We start from the raw sequence: 13,166 nt of genomic DNA, 5'->3' as shown, positions 1-13,166 counted from the left end.
AGCAATAAAAAATTATAGATACGTTGGAGACGTATCACTCGTCATGTCCGTGATCACATCTGGGACTCCGAACAACCTTAGGTACATCAAAACATATAAACTCATAATATAACTGTCATCGAAATGTTAAGCGTGTGGACCCTACGGGTTCGAGAACTATGTAGACATGACCGAGACACATCTCCGGTAAATAACCAATAGCGGAACCTGGATGTTCATATTGGCTCCCACATATTCTACGAAGATCTTTATCGGTCAGACCGCATAACAACATACGTTGTTCCCTTTGTCATCGGTATGTTACTTGCCCGAGATTCGATCGTCGGTATCTCAATACCTAGTTTCAATCTCGTTACCGACAAGTCTCTTTACTCGTTCTGTAATACATCATCCCGCAACTAACTCATTAGTTGCAATGCTTGCAAGGCTTAAGTGATGTGCATTACCGAGAGGGCCCAGAGATACCTCTCCGACAATCATAGTGACAAATCCTAATCTCAAAATACGCCAACCCAACAAGTACCTTTGGAGACACCTGTAGAGAACCTTTATAATCACCCAGTTACATTGTGATGTTTGTTAGCACACAAAGTGTTCCTCCGGTAAACGGGAGTTGCATAATCTCATAGTCATCGGAACATGTATAAGTCATGAAGAAAGCAATAGCATCATACTAAACGATCATGTGCTAAGCTAACAGAATGGGTCAAGTCAATCACATCATTCTCCTAATGATGTGATCTCATTAATCAAATGAAAACTCTTTGTCTATGGTTAGGAAACTTAACCATCTTTGATCAACGAGCTAGTCAAGTAGAGGCATACTAGTGACGTACTGTTTGTCTATGTATTCACACATGTATTATGTTTCCGGTTAATACAATTCTAGCATGAATAATAAACATTTATCATGATATAAGGAAATAAATAATAACTTCATTATTGCCTCTAGGGCATATTTCCTTCACTCGATGCCCAACGGGGAGCAGGAGCAGGACCCAAAGGGAGAAGCGAGTGGAGGTGAGAGCGGCGAATGGCGCTCTGACGATGAGGAAGACGAGGACAGCGACGACCCGAGTGATGAAGAAGAGTTCGACTCTCCTCCTCATAGGGAGAAACGATCCAATCTTTCTCATGATCCAGCAAGTGCCCGCGGCAAGGTGACCGCGCAGACTGGGCAGTCATCGAAGCGCCCTCGAACGTCTTCTCCAGCACCGATCGAAAAGGCGTCGAAGCAACCGAAAGCTGCACCGTCCAAACCGCCAAAGGCCTTGCCGAAGATCAAAGTGGCTATCCCCATTACTTCTGGGTATTAGTTGGACTTAATTTCTTGCTTTAGTATGAATCTGGATTTTAGTCGATTCATTTCGTCAGACATGACCGACTGAACTCTGAAATTTGTAGTGCCACTACCTCTGGGACTTCCACTCGCCAGTATGAAGACGAGGACATGGAAGATGCGGTCACCTCCAATCCAGGTATAAACCTCGTGATCTCGTTCTCGATTGTATGGTCGATTAACTTCTGGTGACTCATCTGGAGTCAGTTAACTTTTTTGCAGCCTCTCCCAATGTCATTGAGCTTCCGGATGACAACGAGGATGTGCCGCTGAGGCCCAGGAAGAGCAAGAAAACAACAACTGGCAGGATATCTCGGTCGGAGCCGGCAATAGAACCAATAGTCCAACGGCCTGAAGATGCGAGTAGAGCCTCTGTAACCTTTGTTGTCCCAGTGTAGAGTGAGCACCCCGCACCGTCGACTGTACCAGTGTTTTCTTCAGCCATCCAAACTCATGCCTTGGAGCCCCAAGCTGCTCCGTCTAGACCGTCTATCCCCTTCTTCACCACCTATCATGTTTCGGAAAGCCAGTCGGACGCCGCCGCGGAGGCTATCCGTCAGGCTGGTGTAATTATGGAGCAGATGAAGGCGGTGCATGACAATAGTCAGGCTGCTTACGACGCCAGCATGGCTCTTCGAGCCAATGTCTAGGTAAGTTGACTTCTGACTAAACTTGACTTCTGACTGAACTTATCTTGTTAGGATATGCTACCTGAATATTTCCCTTCGCACAATCTCTTATTGTCTTCTTCGAATCTGTACACCCACTGGGTGTTTTGTCGTCTGTATTATTTGCACTCTTCCACTCGGTCTGGTCGAGTGAGATCTGAACCAGTGGGGGCATGCTAAGTGCACCCACTGGGTGTAGTCCCCGAGACCGCAGTCGACTACTGGCAGTCGGCTGGGGTCTGAGCACTTTTTTTTATTCAGTCTGGGCGGACCAGCCAAATGGAATCCAAACCAGTGGGGGCACGCCAAGTGCACCCACTGGGTGTAGTCCCCGAGACTGCAGTCGACTGCTGGCAGTCGGCTGGGGTCTGAGTACTTTTCTTTTAGTCTTGAAGCTTTATTCACTCGGAAGTAAATAATCTTTGATCTCATCGATTGATATGTCTTTTACTTACTGCAGAAATCTTGTGCCCTCATTTCCAAGTTCGCCGAGTTTGAGGAGAAGCAGAGGCAACTCCACCTTGACCTGGAGCTGGCCCAACAAAACTTGAAGAAGGCTCAAGATGACGTTGCCGGTATGGAAGGTAACATCCTGTCGACTTCTCATGTAGATCGTCCTTTAAATTATCCCTTTGATCTTCTGTTTGATCTAAATGTGTATTTTGTAGAGAAAATGAGGCTGGCCCTGGAGAAGAAAGACTTGGACCTTGCAGCTGCGCAGAAAGAGGCTCAAGAGAAGGCTGCCCTTGCTGACCAGAAACTGGCTTCAGTCGGCGTGCTAGAGGAAGAAATCAACAAGCTGAAGTCGTCCCTCACCGAATCCAATCAAGAGGCGACTCGTCTGAAGAAAGACAAGGTGGCTCTGACCGACCAGCTAGAAAGCATGACGCGTAGGAGGAACGATCTGGAAGCTTATTTGAAGGCTCTCCCCAAGAAACTCTTTCTTATGCTCGAAGGTATCACTACAAAAAAAATACACTTCCGTGATGATACGTGTTTGTCACAGTAGGTCGCTTTTTTTGTCATGCATGTACATCCATGACAAATTTATGACAGAATCAAGATAGTCATACCTGTGCTGTCATAGAAGTGTTCCATGACATTACCAAAATTATCATCACGGAAGTGTCCACTTCCATGACGATAAATCGCGCGTCACAGAAGTGCTTTCGTCAAGGGTGACCGACACGTGGCATCCACCGTAACGAAATGCCGTTAAGCTATCGGGTCAGGTTTTGGATCCGACAACCCATTAACAGCCCCGACCAATGGGTAAATTTCCACGTGTAAAATTCTTATTGGCCGGACGAAACACGTGTCAGCTCGTCAGTGGGTCAGATAGGCGCCTATGATACGTCGACACGTGGCACGGCCCAACAGAGGCCCATTCCTGTGAAAAGGCCGGCCCGTTTGACTTGGTCAAAAGGTGGCGGGCCGGCCCATGGAAAGCCTGTTAATGACCTGTTCGCATATAGCCCATTTACAGCCCGCTAACCCAAGGCCCGTTACGCCCTATCCGAATTAGGCCCAGTAGCTTCATCTGGGCCATCCAATATGATTCCAGCCCGTTTTCACTTCTGGCCCATGTATGGCCCATGACGTCTTTCGGCCCATATGAGGCCCTATGTAACTCTTGGCCTATTAACGGCCCGTGGTGAAACTGGCCCGTAATGAAGAGTATATCACTTTACACCCATTAACGGCCCGTGGTGAAACTGGCCCGTAATGAACAGTGTATCACTTTATACCCATTAACGGCCCGTTATTTCGTTGGGCCATTTCCAGCCCATGTTATCTTTCGGCCTTCTCAGAGCCCATTTATTCTTGGGCTCATTTCCAGCATTCGTTTACTTACGGCCCGTTACCTTCATTTTCTACTTGTGGGCCAAATTCAGCCCGTGGTTATACTCGGCCCGTTTGTGGTCCGTTAATACGTTGGGCCGTTTTCATAGCGTCATAAAATACGGCCTATTAATGATGGGCCGACCTATTAATGATGGCCCGTTATAGTCAGCCCATGAACGGACGATTCCAACTCTAGCCAGTTTACGACCATAATGCAGCCTGTTATTGGCCCATGTTTGGCCAATCGATCATACGGCCCATTGATGATACGGCCCGTAGAAGGCCCATTGTTTCTACGGCCTGTAGAAGGCCTACTGTTTCTATGGCCCGTAGAAGGCCCACTGTTTCTACGGCCCGTAGGAGGCCTAGTGTCACTATAGTAAATATTAGCCCATGGTTATTGTGGCCTAGTTTTAAAAAATAGGTTATTGCAGCCACTAGTTAACCGTGGAAAAAGAACTGCAATGACTACAAGCAAACAAATAAACAAGACAACAAGGAAATAAATAAGCAAGCAACTAACGCTAGGCTATCACAGCTATTACACATATTACATCCACTGGGCATCAAAGTTTGCCACCAGTGCAAATATAGGGAACAAAGCAGCATATCATATACACTGGCCGTCAAAATTGGCCACCAGTGCAAATAAACGCGGCAGCAAAACAAGAGCATAACTGAAACAACTTCAGAAGAGCTCAAGAAACGTTATCCTAGGTATCCACCATGCTGGCAATAAGCTTAGCAAGCTGATTAGCTTTGTCCTGTTTGGCGCTAAAATCCTCCAACACTTGGTGTTGCACCAGAAAGTATGCATCTGAATGCTCCAGGGACTTCCGCAGTCCTTCCGCTTCTTGTCGTAGCACAGCTGATCAATGTCTTTCAGCTTGTAGTTGATACTCAAGAAACCGAACTGATTCAGACAATGAGTTTGAATATCTTGTGCAAGCGGTAGTGGCCAGTAACTCCAACACTAAACCAAGACAGGATGTGTCACTATCCTGAACCTTATCTGCATTACTTCCTTTACCGTTGCTTAATAAGGCACTCTTCCCCAATATTCTTCAGCATTCTAAAAGAAGAAACAAGCAGACACATACCAAGTTTAGCATGTACTAGTATATGAAACTCATTTTGGTGAACCAGTTCAGTAGTAAGGTGGACAGGATTAAACTACCAAGTCTTCTATTGCCAAGTACTAGTACATAATAAAAGCATCAAACAAACATATATCTATATCCTATGGTAGCAATGGAATCTTAAATTAGAACAGTTGTTCTTCAGGTTTAGGCACTTGTTCTACATGAACAGAGTACAGTAAGATGCAAGAATATAATACTTAAAAATAGAAAATGAGCTCATAGACCTTACCACATTCTTGGTTCGGGACCAGTACAGAACAAGGCGTTCCCAGTCATCGTCCAGTAAATGTGTCTCAGGAGAACGTAAGGGAATTTGATGAGTTTCTTTGCCGGTGAAGTACGTTTTCTTCAGGTAATTCCGATACTGCCACCAAGCATTCTTGAAGATAGCAGAGGTATTGGCACAGGTTACCTCATCCTGAGTTTCCAAATCGGTCCTTCTCTATAGAGAGAAATGGGAAAATTTGCTGTATTATAACCATCATGGAGGTAGGATGTATGGGACGAAGCAAAGTAATTGCCATGAATAACATTACTTACACATAACTCCTGGACAAACACCTGCAACTGGCATTTTCCTTCATCTTTAGTATAATATTTCCAAGATGGGAAGACACGCACATACGATTTAACAACATCAAATGCGATAGATGCTAAACTACGACTAGCTGGTTGTGCTTCCTCCACAGGAATAGGTGTACTAACTAGTGGAGTTGGGGTTCGCCGTGATAGTACTGGCCCTTTGGGCACTGGAGCTTCCTTACTAACTGCTCTTGTTTGGGAGCTCTGTGGTGGAGATGGTGCTATGTCAACAGGAACTGGGTTACTATCGGCTGGGGTTGGGGTTAGATTGGGTGAAGCTGGTTCTCTGTCCATCGTAATAGGGGTACAATCTGCGAGAGTTTGGGTTATGTGTGGTAGGGCTGGTTCTTGTGCATGTACAACCAGGGTGCTATCTCCACCAAGAGGTAGCACTGTTTTATTTGAAGACTGTGTTTTTAGTCCGCTAGATACTGGCATCACCCGCTCCAATTCAAATGGCTGATAAATAGGAAACATAGTTGAATGTACAAACATTTTATGAGAGACATATGCAATAGATAGTGTGGAAAAAAGAGGGCATGAAATAGTTGACATGTATATTGTTTAACTAAAACGGATAGCATGACTTAATTTCACATATATGATGTCTATCTAAACTGGATAGCATAGCATAACATAATTCAAAGATATGATGAATAACTAAACATGATCGCATGACATAATTCACCTACATGTTATCTAAGTAATTAGGATCGCATCATTTAATTCACATATGTGATTTATATGCTAAACAGAGGGCATTCGATATGATGTCTGAACTAAGAACATGGTGTTGAATATTGTGTATATGATGTCTAAACTATGCAATGCAAGACACCGTATGCATGATACGAGCAGTATAACCGTGCCAAGTTAGAGCATACACCTCAGTGGGGGAATAGGACTGGTCATCTATCTCTGAATCCATCTCTGAGGAGCTATCGGGACCCAACAAGAGATCTGCTTCGACAGGTAGCACTGTCTGCTCTGAAGGCCTTGTTTTCACTCCAGATTTTTCCATCTCCCACCCAAATGGCTGATTCACAGGAAGAGTAGTTTAATTTACAAACATTGTCGACAAATCGAAATGTAATGAAAAAAAGGATGGGCAAGATATCATTCAAATATATGATGCCTGGTTAAACATGATGGCATTGCACATTTCACATATATTATGGCTGGCTAAAAGACATGAGACTGCATAATTCCCATATATGATATAGAAACTAAACATGTGGCATTACAGAACATGTCTAAACTAAGCAGATGACATATATGATGTCAAAAGTAGGCACTGCAAGGCAACATATGCATGATATGACTAACATCATCATGCCAAGGTAGAGCAAACACCTTGGGGGGTAAATAGGAGTGGTCAACGGCATCCGAATCCACCTCAGAACAGATATCTTCCTCTGGATTACAATCTGGAGAGGGGTGGGGAGGGCTTGCCATTGAACCCACCATGGAGCGATGTCTGCATGACATTGTATTGCCGCGCAAAACTCTTCTCTTTTTCTCTACATGTTCAGCATGAATGTGTACAATATTTGACATGCATACAAAAAAATATGGTGAGATTATGTAAGGAGAGCATGCAGAAATTTAGAGTGATGGTAACAACCAGTGGATTGATGTTTTTCCATTGAACCAAAATAGCCCTAATGGATCGACATGAATGTATAGTAATAAGTGATGCAACAAGTGTACAGCCTCTTTGCCATAGCCGTGTCGACCTCAGCATCATTGGGTTGGTCGCTGAAGCAGTTGAGGCAGATGTGGCTGTCAGAGGTGTGGAGGAAGATCTGAGGTGTAGACGGCGTCTAGGGCACTGCTCTGTTGTGATGGATCATTCTGTCGTTGGAGCAGCACAGGACAGACATCGTCAATCTCAAGTGGGATTCTAATAGCATCTCCAATAGATGATGTAAAATGGATGTAAAATTAACATCACCAAAAACCACCTGACTACAATAGATGAGGTAAAAACTGTTGACTCTGAACTTAATTGTCGAAACTGAAATTTACTGTGGAATCTGAATGATATTGTCGAAACTGAACGCAATGGTAGCAGAGAGACACTTGACATGTAGTTTAGGGAGGGCCTGCAGTTCATCTTCAACCTGCACCCCCCTGAGCCGCCAGCCATCACTGGCCGAACCGCCGGCCCCAGCGCCGCCTCGCCGCCCCGAAACAACTCGCCACAGCCACCCCGGCCAGCCCTCTAGGCCCCCCGCCCCCACCCTGAACCCTAAGATAGATAGTGGGGTGCCTCTTCAGTGAGCCCCCGTCCCCGCTGCGGGTGGTTCTTCCTTAACTCCGGCGAGCCCCCCAACCCCTGAAAATCGACTGACCCAAAAGTCGATTCAGTCGACTGAAGTGTGGCTTAATCGGAGCAGTGCAACATCATGAGCGAGGGGGAGAGCAGCAGCAGCAGCTGGGCGAGCGAGCGATCGAGCGAGAGCCGGAGCAGCAGCAGCAGATTCGGCTGGTATGGACGCCGCCGCCGAAGGGGCCTCGCACTGGGGGAGAGCTGCCGTGGAGATGTCGCCCGCGGCGCCGACTTCAAGGTAGCCGCTCCATGGGGGTGCAGGATGGAGCACCGTCGGTGCTGGGAGGTCAAGTTAAGAAGAAGGTGCGATGCGATGAGTGTACAACCTCTTTTGTGGCGCCGAGTAGGCCTCGGATTCGTCCGAGGAGTCAATGAGGATGCTGCAGTTCCGGTGGAGCAGGTTAAGGCGGCGCTGTGGAGATGGAGCAGCCGCGATAGACGAGGCGATCATCCGAGAGGACGGGGCGGCTAAACCGGCGGGACGGCGAGATGGACGACGAATCCTCATCCCGGGAGGTGGACGAGGGACGTCGAACTGTTGCGGTGGACGACATCGTCGGGGAAGAGGCTCTGGCTGGGCAGCGGTGACATGGCGGACGAAGGAGGGTAGGGTTTCGCGGCTGGAGCGGAGAGGTTATGGCGGCCTGGGATTTTGAATGGCGAAAAGGGGGCGATGGGAGGGGGTGAAGAATGACTTAGGAACGCGCTTGTCCAAAATGTAGGGTGTGTTAAAAAAGTACCCCCCACCGATTTGAACTAGCGGCCCTTTCGGCTCAGGGTTAGAAGAGGGATTTCGTGTGTCGGGATTTGGCGGCTGGAGGGAGTTTTCGCGCGCGTTGTAATTTCGGGATAGCAAGACGCGGGTTGTGAAGGCGCCAGTTTTGGGAGCACGATATCTGAATTTTCGGGATATAACAAGACGCGGGTTGAATTTTAGGGACAAGCCTAACGTGTAGTAATATTGTACTTGTACGTACCAAATCAATTCGCACTTCCCTCAACCAAAAAGAAAACGAAAAAAATAAAACTATTCACACCACACAAAGAGAGAGTCTTGCCCCGTTTTACTATACAAATGCTATTCAAAGCTACTCCCTCCTTCCATCTATATAGGGCCTAATGCGTTTTCGATGCTAACTTTGACCAAATATTAGAGCAATGATATATGACATGCAACTTACACAAAGCACACCGTTAAATTCGTCTGTGAAAGGTTCTTTCAATGATATAATTTTCACATTGTGCATGTCATGTACTATTAATCTTGTCAATAGTCAAAGGCGGTCTTAAATATCTCATTACGCCCTATATAGATGGAAGGAGGGAGTATGAATCCATGTTATGTCCGATTAAATTTTTTCGCTTGCTGTATAATGCATCCAACCTACTCATACCAACATTTTAGTGCATTCCAAATGTCTATACTACCGCTGCAATTCGAACTAAATTTGAATTCGTTTCTCTATTTCAATAAGAATCTACAATCATGATTGTTGCCAACTTCAACCATCATAGTTTCCTTGCTATCCGCCAGATATAAATCAGACGGCCTATAATGCAGGATGGCAGGCACACCATAATCGACAACTCCATCTTTTATAAGAGTAGAGATAAAATATATTAAATGTAGTATACCATGTTCATAACCACACCATGTGTATCACCGTTATATATATATATTCACACATCCGTCGGTTTGAAACACTATGATAAATTCTTCAAATATCTGAATTCGCTTTTTATAATGAAGTATATATGATCTCTATTCGTCTTTTACACCCACACAACCCTCTTATCTTTGTAGCTAGCGCTAACTTTCTCTTGTGCATGCACACGCCCGCATCCCTCTCACCCTCCCTCAGCATTCTCTAGCTCCATCGCGCAAATTCATCTTTTCACTTTAGGCCGTTCACCCACGGTGTGTGTAGGCCCCCCAGCTCCTTCTTTACGGCACACATCGACCGATATGCCTCTCTAGCCAGGTGTGCCTAGCACAAACACAAGCTTCCCCTCTTCTCTTGTCACCGTCCATGCCTCACTCCCACTACTCTTTTCATCGTTCTCGTACTCGCACACTCCTCCCCCTCAATATAGTATGCCTCTCGTACCACCTCCTACATGCATCCCTCTCTCTATCCTTCTCCTCGTGCCTCATTTGCTTCTAATACACACGTGCATGTATACCGATCGATCTCCCAACCTATACCTAGATCGACTTTAACTACCCCCCATCGATCGACGTACCTCACAAGTTATGTCTCTCCTTTCTCTTACAAATGGCGATTGATCTTCCTATGTAGTTACGTCTGCTTACCACAGCCACATCATCCCCCTCATCATTCGTGCATGCCTCCTGACCTGTCTCTCACACGCACGTGCACAGACAAAAAGCAGCCATCTTCTCTCTTATTGATATTGGGGGCGTGCCCTCCGTTTGTCTAGCAAGCCTATCCAACCATTTGTTAGAAGCAACCCCACTACCACCCCCTCCAACACTCTAGCTCTATCTCTCCCAACCTTATTCATCTCCTGCACATAAGCATGGATGTCGATCGATCTCCCTTAATACATGAGGCAGATCGATCTCCTTAATACATGAGGTAGGCCTCTCTCCTCCTCCACACATATACCAGCCATTGTACCTCTATAGTTAATTGGGCCTCCCTCTTCCCCCACCACACACCGATAGTTGATACGTCTCCAACGTATCTATAATTTTTGATTGCTCCATGCTATATTATCTACTGTTTTGGACTATATTGGGCTTTATTTTCCACTTTTATATTATTTTTGGGACTAAACTATATACCGGAGGCCCAGCCCAGAATTGCTGTTTTTTTGCCTATTTCAGTGTTTCGGATAGACAGAATATCAAATGGAGTCCAAACGGAATAAAATCTTTGGAAACGTGATTTTCTCACCGAACGTGATCCAGGAGACTTGGACCCTACTGCAAGGGATCAAAGAGGTGGTCACGAGGGTGGGGGGCGCCCCCCCCCAAGGGCGCGCCCCCCTGCCTCATGGGCCCCTCGGTGCTCCACCGGCGTACTCCTTCCTCCTATATATACACACGTACTCCCAAACGATCAGAACAGGAGCCAAAAACCTAATTCCACCGCCGCAACTTTCTGTATCCACGAGATCCCATCTTGGGGCCTGTTTCGGAGCTCCGCCGAAAGAGGGCCGTCATCACAGAGGGCTTCTACATCATCATAGCCCCTCCGCTGAAGTGTGAGTAGTTTACCTTAGACCTTCGGGTCCATAGTTAGTAGCTAGATGGCTTCTTCTCTCTCTTTGAATCTCAATACAAAGTTCTCCCCCGCTCTTGTGGAGATCTATTCGATGTAATCTTCTTTTTGTGGTGTGTTTGTTTAGACCGATGAATTGTGGGTTTATGATCAAGTCTATCTATGAATAATATTTGAATCTTCTCTGAATTCTTTTATGTATGATTGGTTATCTTTGCAAGTCTCTTTGAATTATCCGTTTGGTTTGGCCAACTAGATTGGTAGTTCTTGCCATGGGAGAAGTGCTTAGCTTTGGGTTCGATCTTGTGGTGTCCTTACCCAGTGACAGAAGGGGCAGCAAGGCACGTATTTTATCGTTGCCATCGAGGATAACAAGATGTGGTTTATTTCATATTGCATGAATTTATCTCTCTACATCATGTCATCTTTCTTAAGGCGTTACTCTGTTGTTAACTTAATACTCTAGATGCATGATGGATAGCGGTCGATGAGTGGAGTAATAGTAGTAGATGCAGAATCATTTCGATCTACTTGTCACGGACGTGATGCCTATATACATGATCATGTCTAGATATTCTCATAATTATGCTCAATTCTATCAATTGCTCAACAGTAATTTGTTCACCCATCGTAGAATACTTATGCTCTTGAGAGAAGCCACTAGTGAAACCTATGGCCCTTGGGTCTATTCTCATCATATCAATCTCCATCACTTTAATATTGTTTTGCTTTTTTACTTTGCTTTTACTTTTTACTTTGCATCTTTATATCAAAAATACCAAAAATATTCTATCTATCAGATCTCACTCTCGCAAGTGACCGTGAAGGGCTTGACAACCCCTAATCGCGTTGGTTGTGAGTAGCTATCGCTTTGTGCAGGTACGAAGGACTTGAGCGTGGGCTCCTACTGGATTGATACCTTGGTTCTCAAAAACCGAGGGAAATACTTACGCTACTCTGCTGCATCATCCCTTCCTCTTCTGGGAAAACCAACGCAAGCTCAAGACGTAGCAATAGTCGAGCGCTGCAGGTAGGTATCCATGCCACAAAGACAAACTGCACATGTCCCATCTCACGTTCCAGTAGGCCAGCCACTCTATATCTTTGACGTGGGCACAAACAAATTCGATGGCACTCTTTATCGATCGCGCGCGCGCGCACACACACACACATCATCCCTCTCTTCGATTCTATGGACACCTCAAGCCGATGATACCTCCACTCTCTTCTCGTGGATCGCCCCCTCTATATATATGTTATATCCAGGACTCTATTTCACGCACATTGCATATGTTAAATTTTTTGATTGACCCCCCAAACTCTCAAGAACCCACACACTATATCTCTCTAGGTTTGTATCTCTCTCACACAACCCCACGTAGGTGGTGTATGTATACAAGAAGAGGATAGGTGCACCGTGCACGTACTCATGCTTCGTGCCCAGCCACACCCGCGCGGGTACACGGTGGAGCTCTTTTCTCCGCAGAAGCTAAATTTGTTTTTGAAACATCAAGTGGCCAGAGACTTGAAAACTTATTTTCCCATTAGTGACATGTCAGGGCGGTGGAATTTAGTTTGTACGATAATGCTGCATCCACCTAAAGTAACGAAAGTTCTTACGTAAACTTCCTAGTAATTCCCTCTTCGTAGGTGCAGCATTACTCCTAACATTTGTAATATCAGTTTGAAACTTGTAATATTACCGTGTCCTATTCCTGCATTTTCAAAATCCTGCGACAAACATGTCCTGAGTTGGTGATGATGTTGTGCCTCCCATCTTTCACCAATAGCCGTCGGATCTAGATCTGATGCATACAAGCCAACCTTCTCCATTTTTCAAAAAGATGCCCGCACTTGTTCCATATTTACAAACGACTCCTTGTCTCTCACAATCTAGGAGTAGAAGGCCATGGAAAAATCTGGCGCGTTGGCCGCTGCCGGAGCCGTCCACCCCCAATCTTGGTGTTCCGTGCAATGCACGGGCATCTATGCACGGGAAATTATGTCGAA

Source organism: Triticum dicoccoides, chromosome 1A, assembly GCF_002162155.2.
Source record: "Triticum dicoccoides isolate Atlit2015 ecotype Zavitan chromosome 1A, WEW_v2.0, whole genome shotgun sequence".
NCBI lineage: Eukaryota > Viridiplantae > Streptophyta > Magnoliopsida > Poales > Poaceae > Triticum > Triticum dicoccoides.
This window is presented reverse-complemented; position numbering follows the sequence as displayed.